This window comes from Myotis daubentonii, chromosome 5 (assembly GCF_963259705.1).
Source record: "Myotis daubentonii chromosome 5, mMyoDau2.1, whole genome shotgun sequence".
NCBI lineage: Eukaryota > Metazoa > Chordata > Mammalia > Chiroptera > Vespertilionidae > Myotis > Myotis daubentonii.
In genome coordinates this window covers 107,368,694-107,385,354 of record NC_081844.1, presented here as the reverse complement: position 1 = coordinate 107,385,354, position 16,661 = coordinate 107,368,694, and positions in this window count along the sequence as shown.

Genomic DNA, 16,661 nt, shown 5'->3' with positions numbered 1-16,661 from the left:
CGTCCAAGCCCAAGTGTGAAAGCAGGAGGGCAGGCGCTGCTCCTCATGAGCCACGCTCCCCCGCGTCTCCCTAAGGCAGTGGTTGGCAAACTGCGGTTCGCGAGCCACATGCGGCTCTTTGGCCCCTCGAGTGTGGCCACGAAGTTTCAGTCACACTGGACATGCGCGCCCGCATGTGGTATTTTGTGGAAGGGCCACACTCCAGGAGCTGCAGTTTGCCGACCGCTGCCCTGAGGGACTCGCGCTGTGTCCGGCGGCGTGAGCCATTCACACACGGCCCTCCGCCTCTGCAGTGAAGCGGCTCGGGTGGCACTGCTCCGCTGGTGGGCTCTGGATGGCCCTCCTGGTAGGCCTTCCAGAAGCTCTTTACCGCCTCTCCGCCCTGCACCTCCCGGCTCCCGTTTAGATCACGGTGTGACCCCCACATCTCCACCGCCTGGTGACGGCGACAGGACGAGGGTCACACACTGAGCAGGGCTGAGTGGAGAGACGGAGTCACGGGTCAGCCTCGGGCTCCTGCCCCAGGCGCTTGGCGGTGGCGTCAGCCCCGTACACGGAGCGCAGGCCTAGCTGGGACCCGGCCAGTCAGCGCGGCTCAGCGCGGCTCTGCGAGCTCAGTCCCCTAACCTCGGAGAGGAGACTCTGGCGCCAGGCGTGGCTCCGAGGGTGGGGTGAGGTCACGGGTGGGGAGAGCCCAGCCGAGTCGGGCACATGGGAGCGTCAGCGAGTGCGGCTGCCGGAGGGTTAACTGCACGGCTGCGTCGTCGGTCGCCCAGGCGGTCCGAGGTGCTGGCTCTTTGCCTCTCCCTCCACCGCAGTCTCTGCGCACCAGGGCCATGGCCCTTCACTCTCCACCCTCAGCTCCCACGCCTGGTGCAGTGGCGCGAGGTGAGCTCAGGCGGTGCTGAGGGCAGGATGGAGGCCGGGTTATATGCAAACAGGATAACTGATCTGTTTTTATTGTTTGACTCTAACCCAGTCTCCTGCCCGTCAGCACCTACTGAGCTCAATGCTTAGCGAACACACTGATGTGTGATGAACACAAATCGAGTGAAACAGGCCTCCCTCCGCCCTCATCTCAGGAGCTGGTGCTCAGGTGGGGACCCTGAGGACGGTCCCCTCGCAGCCGGGACGCAGGCGGGGACGCCTCGGGGTGTCAGGGCGGTGGGAGCAGTGCAGGTGCAGAGGCTTCTGGGGGAGGAGGCATGTGGCACAGGCTTTGGGGTGGGAGGTGGGGTCCCTCTAGGAAGGCGTGGTGGGCCTCCCAGACCATCACGGATAAGGGCGCAGTGGCGGGGAGCCGTAGCTCGTGTCCTGGGCCCAGGGCCTGGTGGGAGGTTGGACAGCTGGGCTGGAGCCTCTCGTGGGAGCGCGCTGAGAGCGGGCCCATTGATCAGCTCCAAGATGTCTTTGTTCAGACCCGACAGAGACCGCCCATCTTCCCCTCCATCGCCCCTTCCCCAGGACCCCTGAGTCCTTGCTCCTGGTTTTACACGCAGGCGCCACCCTCCCACGGTGCCGTAGATACCTGTGTGCTGACGGATGGTCCCCCGTGGCCCCACGCACTTCTGGCCGTGGCTCAGACAACAGGGTTTGGAGGGGCTCACAGGAGAGTTCCTCGATCACATCTGCCCTCACAGGGGAGGGAAAGGGGGTCTGGTGCACCGGGGAGAGCTGTGGGGCCAGTGCTTCAGGCCGGTCCCCACTTTCTTCCGCCTTTTCTCATCCCGAGAGCACCGAGCATTCTTTCTAAAGAGTCACCCCTCAGCCCTGAGACCACCACACCCGACTAGAGTAGTCCCCAGCCCGAACCTGAAATGTCCACCTGTTAGTAGGTGCTGCGTCCCCACAAGACTAATGTCTGGCTCCTTCCCTTCAGGCCGGGGCCCTGAGAGCTGTGTGCCCGCTTTGCTCCTGGTGCACGCGGCCAGCCCGGCCCTGAGCTCCCGCTGCCAGGTGGAGAGAGGAAGCAGGACACACGGGCCTGCCCCCCCTCCCCCCCCCCCCCGGGGCCCAGGCCCGGGAAGTGCTGCTGGGAGCCAGGGCCCCCAGGGGAGCTGTGCTGGTTTCTTGGAGGAAATCATCCCTGTGAAGATGGGGACCCGAGAAGCGACGCCAGGTGGTGGACGTAATAACGTCACCCTTGCCCAGCAGGACTCCCCAGGTCGCTTAGAAAATTCCGAGTGTGACCGCTTTCCAGGTCCTTGGGAGAGGATGGGGGTGGTTAGCGAAATGGAAGCTGGCGTCCTGTTCGGAAGAAGAACCGGTCAGGCAAGGCGGCAAGGATCCTTTTCTGATGGAATAATTTTTCATTTGACGATAATGACCTTCACACTTCCCTTTGAAAGCTCCTTTCGGGTTTTGGGAGGGAGGCCTGTCCTAAAGCGACTCTGGCAGCCGGCGGCAGGTGATTCACGGCTGTGTCTGCAGGGTGCTCACGTGGAAGTGCCGTGTTGACTGTTGACAGGTTTCCTTGGTGAGGCTGCTCGGGCTCATTCCTGCAAGCGGCTGCGAGGAGCTGGGACCCCATGGATGAGTCGTGGCCTGCCAAATGCTGGTCGGGTGTGCAACGGGCTCCTTTTAAACACACATACACGCTCCGTGTACAGGTCCGCGTTTCTCGGCGTGGCTGGTAAGGAAACGCCCCCGTGTGCCTCAGAAGAATAAGGGGTCCTTCCCCACGGAGCCGGGCACCAAGGGGCAGAACCTGTGTGGCTCTGCTGTAGGGACAGCGGCAGCGTTACCATAGCAGCCATGAGAGGACTTCGCGGGCCCAGGCTCCATGCCCAGCCCCGGGCGCTGTCTTGTTCAACCCTTAGACCAGCGGTTCTCAACCCTTTCACAGGGGTCTCCTAAGACCATCGGAAAACACGTATATAATCACATACTGTTTTTGTGATGAATCACTATGCTTTAATTATGTTCAATTTGTAACAATGAAATTGGGGGTCACCACAACGTGAGGAACTGTATTAAAGGGTCGTGGCGTTAGGAAGGTTGAGAACCACTGCCTTAGACAATCTGAAATCTGGCTCCCAATTTTCAAAAATGTGCCAAGTTTTCGGCTCCAAATCCAATCTCCCGATTTTCACCAATTCAGTGTTTTAAACCACTGGACAAAGAGAACAGTCCTAGTGGTCACCAGCCGGTTCTGGTATCCAGCCTCCAACACTTTCTTACAGCTAATGCTCGTCTTAGTAAACCCAGGAGAGGAAAGACAAATTAATGGGGGAAATAGAAAAAATACAGAAAGCCAAAAGCCAGGAGGAGCTGAACAAGGCCAAGAGCTCCCAAATCGGATGTTTTCAGCAAGACATAGTCTCCCCTCACCCCCAACCCCCCCCCCCCCCCGCACCCGCCAAAGTCAGAGCCCTAGGTGAGGGTGTGGTTAGGCCTGCTCTGATGTGGGTGGTGTGAGGGCCCCTCCGGAAAACACGGCTCTGAGCTCGGCTAATCCTAATCGCATTATCAGGTAGGCTGGCCAGTGCGCTCAGTGGTTGGGCGTCGACCTATGAACCAGGAGGTCACGGTTCGATTCTGGTCAGGGCACATGCCCCGGTTACATGCTTGATCCCCAGTGGGGGGAGTGCAAGAGGCAGCCGATCAATGATTCTCCCTCATCATTGATGTTTCTATCTCTCTCTCCCTCTTCCTTCCTCTCTGACATCAATCAATCAATATATTTCTAAAAAAGGAATTTCCAAGTGGGAGCATTCTTGCAGCCAAGGCAGGAGGAACCGGCTGGAAGGGGCTCACGGCTGGGATTCCTATGTTGCCTGCTGGGAGCCCACCTGTCCGCTGATGACGCAGACACGTTGGCTCTGGGACCGTTTCCCTGGAAGGCAGTTAACTTGACGGGGGAGGACAGTGCGGCATTGAAAGCGGATCGCGAGGCGGGAGACAGCGCGGTTTTCATCATTCCAGTCCACAGCGTTAGGATGCCTGGTCTCTGCTCTGGCCTTGCTGGATGCTGGGACCCCGGTGACCTGGTGTCGCCTCTAGGAGTTGGCAGTTACTAGATGCAAAGGAGAGGAGGGGGAGGAGGGGTGTACAGAGGACGGGGAGGGGAAAGGCAGAGGGGAAGGAGGAGCAAACATTTTGACTGTTTATTCCCGAAGGCCCAGACTGTGAGCACAGCCCGAGTCCAGCAAACTCAAGGGCTGTCGGGCCTGTTTTAAATTTCATGGTGTTCGGTGTCTGGAGGACACGGCGCAGGCCCCCAGCTCGAGGCAGTTCCCAGGCCCAGCCTTGGACTGAGCTCTGTTCCTTCTGACAGCGTCATGGCTTGGGTCACAGCAGGTACCGTGTGCAGCGCAGGCATCGTGCAGCGTGAAATCCCGTGGCTGGGACGCGGGGTGGCTCTCCTAGGCTCGCGGGCGTCGTGCGGGACCCTCAGGTGCGTCCCTCTCATAAGTGATCGTGGCTGTTTGAGAATGAAACAAATACTGTTTTTCTTTCCATGCATGTGGACTATTTTTTCCCCGCCGAGTACGAAGTCGCTAGGACAGAGATACTTACTAATGTGCAGTTTGGAGCCACCTGCATATAAAGGGACCTGCTGGGTGTCTCCTGCTCAGGACACGGACCGAGAAGGCTGGGGCTACTCTGCTCTTACACACTGAACCCCTTTTCATTGAGTCCCTGCAGTGGCCCTCAGCTGGGCTCGATCGATGACTTGCCTGCCTGTTAGAGCGAGAGGGGCAGCGATTGAATGGTCTGAGGGAGCGTCTGCTCCTCACCACCCCCCTGAGCTCTCAGGTCGGCCGTCCCATCAGCCAGCGCACCCCCAGGTTGGGAAGCTCAGTGAGCTGTGCTCCTAAGGAGGCCACACTGTTCTTTCCTCCATGAAACCAACCGGCCTCTCAGCCTCTCACCTGAATCCCTTCACGTCTGGGCAGGGCGGCCCGTGAGTCAGGTCCCTGGCCTGCAGCTGCGATCACACGCAGGAACGGGCCCTGGGACCGTGGCTACACGTCCTCTAAATACAGCCCAGCCAGGCCCTGCCCCGGCCGCACGAGGGATTCCTCCCGAGGCAGCAGCCCGGGGCTAGGGGGAGAGGGTCGGGGATCCCCGGATGTCTCAGTGTTGGAAACCCTCGCGGTCCTGGGAGGAAACGGGCAGGAGTTCAGACGCTGGTCTCAGGCCACCCAGTGAGCTGGTGGCAGTGCTGGGTGAGACCCAGAGCCTTGCCATAGGCCCAGGTTCTTCATCACCGCCCGAAGGTTGACCTTGAACAAGCCACACCCTGCAGGCATGACCCAATGGCATGACCCAGCGGCGTCCTCCGCCCCTTCGCCCTTTCGCAGGTCCTAGGAACTGGCTTCTCCCACTTCCCAGCGCCACCCACCGTGCGAGGGCCTGGGAGCTGAGAGAGCCTGAGGGCAGGTCCCGGGGCGTGGCTGCAGGAGCTCAACCTCTGGCTCCACTCCCGGCTCCCCAGCTGTGTGAGCTTGGGCCAGCCTCAGTTTCCTCATCTGTAAAAGGGCAACAATAACAATGACTCTGAGGCAAAGGTCTTGACCTTGAGTGGACCCTTTATCAATGTTTGCTCTCGTTACGGATACAAACGACTTAATAAGTTGGACTTTCCTGACCCCTTCACCTACCCCTCTGCCTCTGCTCCGCAGCCCACAGGCCCTTCCTGCCCCTGCCCCTGCCCCTGCCCCTGCCCCTGCCCCAGCCTTGGAGTCACCCCTCCCCCACCGGCTCTTCCTGCCACAATGTTAGACCAGCAGGTGTCGCTTTGTTTTGAAATCAGGGCAAAATGGTCCTGTTTAACCAAGTGATTTACCGAAGCCATTGTCTCGCGCACACTAATTGTCCGGCCCTCGCTGGGCGATGCGCCCTTTGCTGGGACACGCACTCCGCATTAGTCACTCCCAAGCAAGATGTGCAGCAAACTGTAATTACAGACAAAGCGTTTAAGACACAAACCAATAAAAATCAAAGGGAGCAGAAAAATGCTTTGAAGGGAGCCGGGGACTAGCCAGGACTTCCTGTGTCCTGCCAAGCACCCGGGGCGGAGGCGGGGCGGGCGGGGTGTCGGGGCATCACCCCGAGATCTGCCCGCCAGGCCTCGCTGTCCAGATCGAGAGGAAATGAGACGCTGTTTATAGAGATGGCCAAGGAGCCCCCGTCGCATCTCAGAACAGGTCTGAAGGGAGGGAACGGCCACAGGCCACAGAGCCCAGCCTCCGGGGCGTGAGTGCAGGTGGGAGAGGCACGGGGAGAAGTCAGGGTGGCGAAGGGCTCTTGCCTTCTCCACTCAAACAGTTTTCGGGGTGACAGTCACGGGTTGAATCGTCCCCCTTTCCCTCCCCCCCTCCCCCGGCAAATTCCTATCTTGGGGTCCTGCCCCCAGTGCCGCGGGCCGGGGACGCATTTGGAGACGGGCTCTTTGCGGAGGTCCCTGAGTTAAACCCAGCACATGAGGGCGCCCCACCCCAATGTGAGTGTTGTCCTTACACAAAGCACCACGCACCAGGTGGCTTAGACACAGAAGGGCAAGGCCTCATGTCCGGAGGCTGGACGTCACGGTGAAACGGGGGCGGAGGGGGGGGGGGGGCAGGGGGGTAGCAGGGCTGCTTCCTCTGAGGCTGAGAGGGAGGCTCTGCCCCCCTCTCTCTCTTGGCCTCCGGGTTTCTGGCCGTCCTTGGCTTCACTTTGCCCTCTGCCTCCTCTTCCCCGTGTGTGTGTGTCCAGATGTCCCCTCCTATGAGAACGCTGGTCCTATTGACCGAGGGCCTTCCTCAATGTCTTGTGTTAACTCCATTCCCTCTGTGCAGGCCGCTCTCCAAATCTGTCCCATTCCGAGGTTCTGGGGTTGGGACTCCGCTGTAGGACTTTGGTAGTGGGAGGGGGACACACACACAATTCCGCCTTGTACAGTGACCTTGGGCAGCTGGCTCCGCCTCAGACCTCAGTTACCCAAGTCCTCTGCACCAGGCCAGCACCTCTCAGCCAGGACACAGCTCCTGATGGACTGCCATTCGCAGCCGGCAAGCGGGGCAGGAGACTGCCTTCCAGAGGGGATCAGGCCATGGGCGCACGTCCCGGCTGTGTGCTCAGGGTGCACTTGGGAGGTCTGACAGCTCCCTCGTCTCCCGACCAAGCACTCTTACTGAGCTGGGCTGAGAGGCTTGGATCCAGACCCGTCCCTGGGGACCAATTCCCAGCATGACCCCGGGCTGGGCAAGGCCTCTGGGAGAGGGTTCGGTCGCTCACCTTCCCTCTGAGGTCATCACAGAGCTGACGGACAGGCATGGCTGTAATCACCCGGCTCGGCTGCTCCCAGCTCAGCCAGGGGCCCCGGGGGAGGAGGGCGCCTGCCTCACAGTCCCCTGAGCGTTGCTTTGCCTGCACTGATTCCCATCACAGTGGCCCTCCGACTTCACCAGAACAGTGGGAGACAGGGTTTGGGGACCACTGGTGCCGGGCAGCAACCCCCGGATGTTTGCACACCAAGCTCCACTATGCACACGGAGAGGCCAGCCCGATGGGAGAACATAGGCCTGCTGTTTTGTGTAAACCTGAGCGGTGGGCAGCTCACCTGAGGGTGCTTCTGCGAGCCTGAGCTTTTCCCGGCGTTGCTTTTTGAGGCTGGGTCACAGGGTGGCCCCCTGTGCGGAGGGGAGGCTGTGACTGCATGAGGCCACCCGCCCCAGCCAAGCCAGGCCATCCGTCAGGGACCCTCCCCGAGACCACCTCCACCCAACCCGCCTGAGCCTCCTCTTTTCCTGGGGCACGTGTGGCTGAGGACCAGCAGCACCCCCCTGTCCCCGGGAGCCCCTCAGTCCTGAGAAAGTGGGGCAGGTCGTCGCCTCCCACCCTGCCGCCCCCATGCTCAGCACGCACAGCTGCAGCCTTGGGAGCACCCGACTCCCTGCCTGACCCCCCTGTCCCTCAACATGGGTTCGCACCCTTTCTGTGCAGCCATCACCAGACCCCCGTCCTCCACAGGCCGTGGGGATCCCGCTGTGCCCCGCCACGTCCACTCCAGGCTGCCCAGCCTCCACCCCGTAATTGTCTCCTCCTCCCTCTTTCTTACCCCCAGACTGGAGGCTCCTCCAGGGCAGGGCTCTGAGGGAAAGGATGCCAAAGACGGCCAAACGGAGGAGGAAGAAAGAGGGTTGGATGACAGGCCAGAGAGACAGCCCACCCCGCCGCTGCCTGCCCGTGGGACCACACCACATGCCACACACATGCCTAGACAGGGCAAGGCCAGCACAGAGAGCCGCCTGTTCCGAAACACGCAGGCACAGGGTTCCCTCCCCTTCTTCCTCCCAACCTCCTTCCTGGTACAACCACCAGTAACCAGTTCCTTGTGTATCCTTCTAGAGACGGATTGTACACAGGGAGACACACACACACGAACATTGTACACGGGAACACACACATAGGAACAGTGTACAGAGACACACACACATGAACATTGTACACAGGAACACACACATAGGAACAGTGTACATGGGGCACACACACAGGAATAGTACACACATACATAGGAACAGTGTACACAGGAACACACACACACAGGAACAGTGTACACAGGGACACACACATAGGAACAGTGTACATGGGGCACACACACAGGAATAGTACACACATACATAGGAACAGTGTACACAGGAACACACACATAGGAACAGTGTACATGGGGCACACACACAGGAATAGTACACACATACATAGGAACAGTGTACACAGGAACACACACATAGGAACAGTGTACACAGGGACACACACATAGGAACAGTGTACACAGAGACACACACATAGGAACAGCGTACACAGGGACACACATATAGGAACAGTGTACACAGGAACACACACATAGGAGCAGCGTACACAGGGACACACACATAGGAACAGTGTACACAGGAACACACACATAGCAGCGTACACAGGGACACATACATAGGAACAGCGTACACAGGAACACACACATAGGAGCAGCGTACACAGGGACACACACATAGGAACAGTGTATACAGGACACACACATAGGAACAGTGTACACAGGGACACACACATAGGAACAGGGTACACAGGAACACACACATAGGAACAGCGTACACAGGGACACACACATAGGAACAGTGTATACAGGACACACACATAGGAACAGTGTATATAGGATACACACATAGGAGCAGCGTACACAGGGACACACACATAGGAACAGTGTACACAGGGACACACACATAGGAACATTGAACACGGGGCGTACACATGCAGGACACAGCGTACATGTCCTGCGCGCTGCTCCTTTTTCGTTGTTGACCGCTGTCTTGGCTGCTGTGTGGCACCAGGACCACACCTCCGCATCTTTGTTCCCAGTGGCCGGTTACCCGAGGCTCACCCTCCCCAGGAGCACGCTTGGCACCTAACTCCTGTCCCTCTGGTCAGAGTTGGCGTGAGCTAAGTAAGGACTCTGCTGGGTGATTAGGTGCCTAGTGCCTGAGTTCCGCTCCGCACCGGTGGTGTGCGTGTTAACATGCAGGATGCCGGGACCTGTGAGTGGGTATTTCTAGGAAGTTTTCAGGTGACGTAGATGCTACTGAGCCAGGAGCCCAACCTGAGAGCCACGACCCTACTTCGTGAGCTCCAGAGGGAAGTGGGGGGCATTTATTCACTCACCCGTCCCCGGGGCCTGGCACATGACAGAGAGGCCGTCATAAATACTTGTTGAGTGGAAAATAAATGAATGCATGCCTGCACCCCGCGGTGAACCCCTCCCAGGTGTCGGCATGGGTGGAGCTAGGCGGTCTTGCTAGAGGAAATTTGAAAAAGCTGCTGAATAAACCAGAGACAGGGCCTCCAGTTCAGCTGGTCCAACAGGTTGGCTCACCCCGGCCTCTCCCCGCCCCGAGGGCCTGACCTTTGAGTCCATCAGCTCTCCATACCTCATTCTGATCACTGTTGTCAGACACGGGAGAGGATTCTGACAGACCCCTTCCTTCTCCCTCCTTGTCCTGGGAGCAAACTGGGGAGCCTGGGAGCCCAGGTCACACGCACTTTCGGTGACAGGGCCGAGCTTGTCCAGCCAGCGGCAGGGGCTGGCGGTACTGGGACCGTCCATGCCACAGGTCGAGCCAGTGAGTTTCTCTCTAATGAAAGTGTTCAGTCTCGCATGAAATTTCACACAGGTTCATTCATTCACTCACTCATCCTCTCATTCACTTCATTAATTCACTCATTCATTCATTCAAGAAGGTCTATGGAACACCTAGGTGCCAGAGACTGGGGTATTGGGACACAGTGTTGAACACTTCAGCTGGCATCGCAGTGGCCAGAGCCAGTCACATGCCCACGCCAGAGTGCAGCACCTCCTGTCAGCCATGGTCACCACGGGGCAAAAATGGAACGATCCACTGAATCTGTTCAAGGATCGACACCACTGTCGTCCCCACAGCCCACCAGAGGGCCCAGCTTGTCAAGGGGGGGGCTCCTCAAATCATGTTCAGAGTAAAGAGAAAGCCAGTGGCAGGCTTTCCCCCTGAGCCACCCCGAGCAGGGATCCCAGCGCACGGAGCTGATTGTGAGGTTCCCAGCAGGCACGGTGGGGGCCGAGGAGAGGCCTGGGAAGGAGGGCAGGGTCCTGCACTGGACGCCTGAGGTGGTCACAGCCGACCTCGGGGACATGGTGCACAAACCCCAGCCACAGCCGACCTTGAGGACATGGTGCCAAACCCCAGCCACAGCCGACCTCGGGGACATGGTGCACAAACCCCAGCCACAGCCGACCTCGGGGACATGGTGCACAAACCCCAACCACAGCCGACCTCGGGTAGATGGTGCACAAACCCCAGCCACAGCCGACCTCGGGTAGATGGTGCACAAAGCCCAGCCACAGCCGACCTCGGGGACATGGTGCCAAACCCCAGCCACAGCCGACCTCGGGTAGATGGTGCACAAACCCCAACCACAGCCGACCTCGGGGACATGGTGCACAAAGCCCAGCCACAGCCGACCTCGGGGACATGGTGCACAAAGCCCAGCCACAGCCGACCTCGGGGACATGGTGCACAAACCCCAGCCACAGCCGACCTCGGGGACATGGTGCACAAACCCCAGCCACAGCCGACCTCGGGGACATGGTGCACAAACCCCAGCCACAGCCGACCTCGGGGACATTGTGTGCCACGTGCCTCAGTGCTGCCCCCCGTCCCCCCTCAAGATGCATGGAGCTGGGAGGTTCCCTACCCCCACCCGCGCTGGGGCGGCATCGCTGGTGCTCTGGTCCCTGCGCTCGCAGGAAGAATTCGTCTGATGCTGGATGCTGAGGGCACCGGGAGGGGCACTGGTTTGGAATTAGATGTACAGGCCACCTGCTCCTGTCCCTTACTGCCCAGGCGAGTCCCTCAGGCTCCCCCGCCCGCAGTGGGCCCATCTGCTCCGAAAGAGCGGCACTCCCTGCTCCGTGGAGACGGTGCCGGCTCGCCACGGGCGTGCCTCGTCAGACTCGCCTTCTAGAGTTTCTGTGGTGACGGCTTCCTTCCACACCAGCCCCTGGAGCCGAGGCCAGGATCGGGTGGCTGCTTCGCAGCTCATCTGTGCATGTCTGACCACAAGCACACGCTCACTGTGCTCGGACGTGGCGTGTTTATACCATCCGATACTTGGATTACTTTGTTCAAAGTGACCTCATTTGTTTACGTGCAGTTGTTAAGCCCCCAGCCCCCCTGACGTCCCTCCCTCCCATCCTCTGGGCAACGCTCCCTGCAGACAGCGAAGTCCCCCAGGGGGCTGGACAGCGTCAGGAACGAGCCACTGGCTTCTCCTTAAGAAAACCAGAGTCAAAGAAAGAAAGGAAAAGCAGCGGCGCTGTGGCCAGTTTTGTTACTAGTTACGGACACGGGTTTGGGTGCGTGAAGTCCCCTGTCACAACCGGCATCTTCCTCTCCTGTCCCTCCTCCCACAGCTTCGTCTCCACTGTTTTGCAGCCAGGTAACTGCCTCCTGAATGTCCCATGGGATGCGAGCACGTGCGTGGCGGTGGGCGGGGGAGAGTCCATAGTCACGTACGTTTGTCTGAGGCAGGCTGGGATCGGCAAAGGAAAGCAGTACCTTTGCTGCGGGACCTCTCAGTGCCCCGAATCCATGAATGTGCTCTGTGACCCTGAGTGGGGATACAATGAGCGTCTTCCCCAAACTCCTGTGGCCACAGGGCCCTGTGTGAACCTGGAAGTGCCTTCCTGGATCATGCATTTGCCACGGAGCAAAAGTGACACGTTGGGGCAGCAGTCTGCACGGGGTCAGAGGAGGACCAGGCTGTCGATACAGCCACGGTAAACCCCTAGCCCCCTGGCCTCCTCCGTGCGCCGAGTGTCCGTGGTGGGCTGGGGGCCTCACCAGCGGAAAGCAGCCGGGCCAGGGCACCCTCGTGGGGGCTGGGCAGGCTCGCACCCAACCTGGCCTCAGCACCAGGAAGGACCTGGTGCAGAATGAAAAGGCGAGCCCATGTTCAAAAGTGACTAAGCGTTTCCAGGTGACAGCCGAGCGTGAGCCAAGTGTGGGGCCCTCTGACACCTGCTCAGGACGCGACGCCATGAGGTGGCCTGTGCACAGGGGTCCCTGTGGTGGGAGCTGAGGCTCCCTCTGCACAGCCATTGGGCACTGCCCAGGCTGCCTCCTTCTCCCTGCCCCCGGGTGCTGCTCAGAGACGGGCTTTCTCTGCTCTGCCCAGGCAGGAAGCTGGTTCTGCCAGCTCCTCCGGAATCGGGGCCGTCGAAGCCAGATGCCGGGAGATTACTCAGAGGCAGCGCCAACCGGTGGCTAGAGATGGCGGTTCGAATCCCAGCTTCTGCCCCTCACCTCTCAACGTTTGGCCATTCCGTGTCCCCTTTTTGCGACTTAGAAACCTGCTTTGCAAAAGGGGTTGAAAATGACGCCTGCCCTGGGGAGAGGACGGGGGAGGAGCCGGTGGGGGTGACTCCATGTGGACACACCCTTTGCATTTCGCCGGTGTCGAGGTTTCCGTCTCTTCTTGGAAGCCCCGAGTCACTCCCTTTCCTCAGGTGTCATCCAGGCAGCATCAGGGGGCCGGCAAAGAGGAGAGAGGCATCCTGAGAGGGCCTCACGGGAGGAGTGTCACACGGGAGGAGTAGCTGGGAAGAGTAGCTGGGTCTGCGGAAACATGGCCGACTGAGAGGGCAGAACTATTGGTGAACAGGGCCACTAGGCTGTCTGTGGGTTTTCGTCACCCGCACCTCCCCACAGGAGCCCAAAGCATCGGCGGCTGGCCACCCACCAGCCCCAGGAGGCTCCGGCCTCCCGGGCCCTCCGCCATCTCCCACAATTAGGTTCAGTGCGCCAGCCGCCTCTGAACCGAGGCGCCGAGTGAATGGGCCTAATCCCCCGATTGAAATCCATTAGTGCCTGCGACCCACTGGCTGAGGCATGGAAGAGCCACTTCTCCTCCCCGTCATGCCCCAGGGGTCACGGGCTGACTCACAGTTAATAGCGGGGAGAGGTAATGGGGAGGCTTTGAGGACGGGCAGGGTGTGGCCCAAGCAGGGAGGTTTAATGCATTTTTAATTAAATGCGCTTTAATAGGATTCGGCACCAGCTAGCGTGTCCCTGCAGATAGACTCATTATGTGTGTGCAGTTAATTACGCATGTGTTTCTGCCCCAGTGTAAACGTGGGTGACCTGGAAGGTGCTGGAGTGGGAGGGACACCAGGACGGCTGCTGGCCCTTGGGATGAGAGTAAGCTGCTCCCACACTCCCCGCGCTGCCTGTGCTCTCAGGCACTTCACCCACCCCACACACGGGCACACGCGCATCCACTCTCGAACACACTCAGCCGGTGTGCAGTCTCTCCCTCTCTCCTTCCAAGGAGGAAGGGTGGTAGAAGACAGTGAAGGTAGGAAAGGTGTTCCTGATATCAGCCGCCTGTCTGCCCGGGAGCACTGGGAGTTTCCGAGCCTCGGAGCCCCTCCTCCGAGGGTGACAAGGGCAGCAGTGGCAGTAACGATGACACCCCAGCAGGCTGTAGGCTCCCAGGGACAGCAGGTGGAGGAAATGCCGGGAGCCCGCACGCACTGCTTGTTGGTGGTGGTTGTAACCTGTCCAACCGGAAGGCACCCGGTTGGGGCTCCATTGTACAACTCAGGGCAGGGATCCCGCCTCCCGCTCCCCCCCTCCCCCCACTCAGTGTTTGCACGCTGAGTCATGGCCTTGCTTACTCAGGGGGCAGGCACTGAACACACTTGGGGAGGACTTCCTGAGCACCTACTGTGTGCCCTGCTCATAGTAGGGTGCCAGATGTGGACGTGTTTCTTATCTGTGGTGATTTATCCTCTAATAACCAAATGAGATCTACATGGTGTGGATGGGAAACAGAGGCTTAGGCAACGACTTTGTTCAGGACTGTTTATCGGATCCTTATCCCGTGCCAGGCATAAGGATTTGGGGATAAAGAGGGAGATGAAACAGATGTGGCCCTTGCCTTTCGTGGCCTGGTCTGCTCCCAGGAAGCTTTCAAGAGCTCACAGAAAAGAGCCTGTGTCCCTGGGCCTTTGGTTTTCTCTGGGGTCAGAGCACAGTGGATGGGACCCTATGTCACAGTGTGAGCGACCGAGCACCTCACGGCCGCCTTCCCCGTGAGGCTGGCTCCACGTTTGGGACGTAGCGGATGTGCTGGCAGCCCCGGGAGGGTCTGGCATATCCAGAGGCTCAGAGATGCCCGAGGCGGCGCCTCTCAGACCTGCCTGTGCTCACCACTCTCCCGGGGATCTTGAGAAATGCAAGGTGCTGGTTTAGTAGTTGGGTGTGCCAAGGCGTGATGGTTAATTTCATGTCAACTTGGCGAGGCCATGGTGCCCACACGTTTGGTCAAACACCAGCCCAGATGTCACTGGGAAGGTATTTGTTAGATGGATTAACATGGAAGCTGGTGGCCTTTGAGTAAGCAGATTGCCCTTCATACCAAGGGTGGGCCACACCCAATCAGTGGAAGGCCTTCGGAGAAGAGGCTGAGGTCCCCCAGGGAAGAGAGTCTGCCTCCAGGCTGTCTTTATTATTATTATTTTAATATATTCTTATTGATTTCAGAGAGGAATGAAGAGATAGAAACATCAATGATGATAGAGAATTATTAATAGGCTGCCTCCTGCACGCCTCCCACTGGGGATCAAGCCCGCAACCCAGGCATGTGCCCTTTCCTAGAATTGAACCTGGGATCTTCCAGTTCATAGGCCAGTGCTCTATCCATTGAGCCAAACCGGCTAGGGCTCCAGACTGTCTTTAGACTCAGGTTGCAACGTCAGGGGCTCTCCCCTGGGGCTCCAGCTGACCCACCCTGCAGGTTTTGGACGTGCCAGCCCTCAAAATGGCATGAGCTAACTCCTTGAAATCTCTTGATGTAGACATAGATAACATGCAAATTAATTTTAATAATCTATTTTCATTTCAATTTCTAATTTTAATAGCATAGAAAGCACAGATAAATTAATTTTAATACCATAGTGTCTGTAACAGAAAATAGTCTCTTATTATTTCGACACGGCATTGACATACACACCTGTGGGCGAGCTGGAGCTGGAGAGGGGTGTGTGGAGATGTCTGGCACATGGGGTGGTGGGTTTGGTCTTCAAGAGCGCCCTGGCTGACACGCAATGGCGGGTCCCGCGTTTCCTACCGGGTCCTGGAAGATGCCAGGCCTGCGCCCAGGCACCAGGGCTGAGCACAGAGCCGAGGCTGAAGCTGCAGACAGGAGCTCCGCCACCAAGGAGCGCGGCAGAGCTAGTTGCCGCCACCCTCAGAGGCCAGCGCCGGCCGAGCGCCTCTGCTTGCTCTCCCCAGGCCTCAGTTTCCCTGGGTCATCGCAGCCCACAGCTTGTCTGGGCCAGCCAGCTGTTGGCGTCTCCGGAACCCACCCTGGCTCCTTCCAACCCCGAGTACGGACAGCTTTCCCACAGCTTTCCCAGGCGATAGGGCAGCGGCCCCGGCCCACAGCTGGATGGGGGCTGACACAGGAGAACTCAGGGCTGGGGCAAACGCTCCGCGCGGCCCAGGTGTCGGGCATCCCGCAAACGCCCGCGGGGGCCTGGCAGCCCTGACACTCCGAATGCCAGTGCGCGCCGGGCTGAGAGGGGTGCTGGACAGACAGACATAACGAGCACATGCAGTGGGGGGGACGGTGGGTGGGAAATGTCCTTCGAGGTTTTCGGCCGAAGGCCCACAGCAAACCCACAAAAACCAGGAGGCAGCTGTGGGGAGAGGAACGGGAGCTCACGAGTGGGGTCTTCCTCTTCCTTTCCAACCATCTGACTGTGTGGTCTGGCTGTGGTCTGACTGTGTGGTCTGACTGTGGTCTGATGGTGTGGTCTGACTGTGGTCTGATGGTGTGGTCTGACTGTGGTCTGACTGTGTGGTCTGACTGTGTGGTCTGTGTGGTCTGACTGTGGTCTGACTGTGTGGTCTGTGGTCTGTGTGGTCTGACTGTGGTCTGACTGTGTGGTCTGACTGTGTGGTCTGACTGTGGTCTGACTGTGTGGTCTGACTGTGGTCTGACTGTGTGGTCTGACTGTGCTGGTGGCGGTCAGGTTTACACGGAAGGTCTGCCCCTGGAGGAGCCCGTGTGACGAGTGCCCGGAGGCCTGCCCACACCGCCTGCGAGAAACACAGCGCGAGCCACGCAGGCCACTTTCAGCGTTC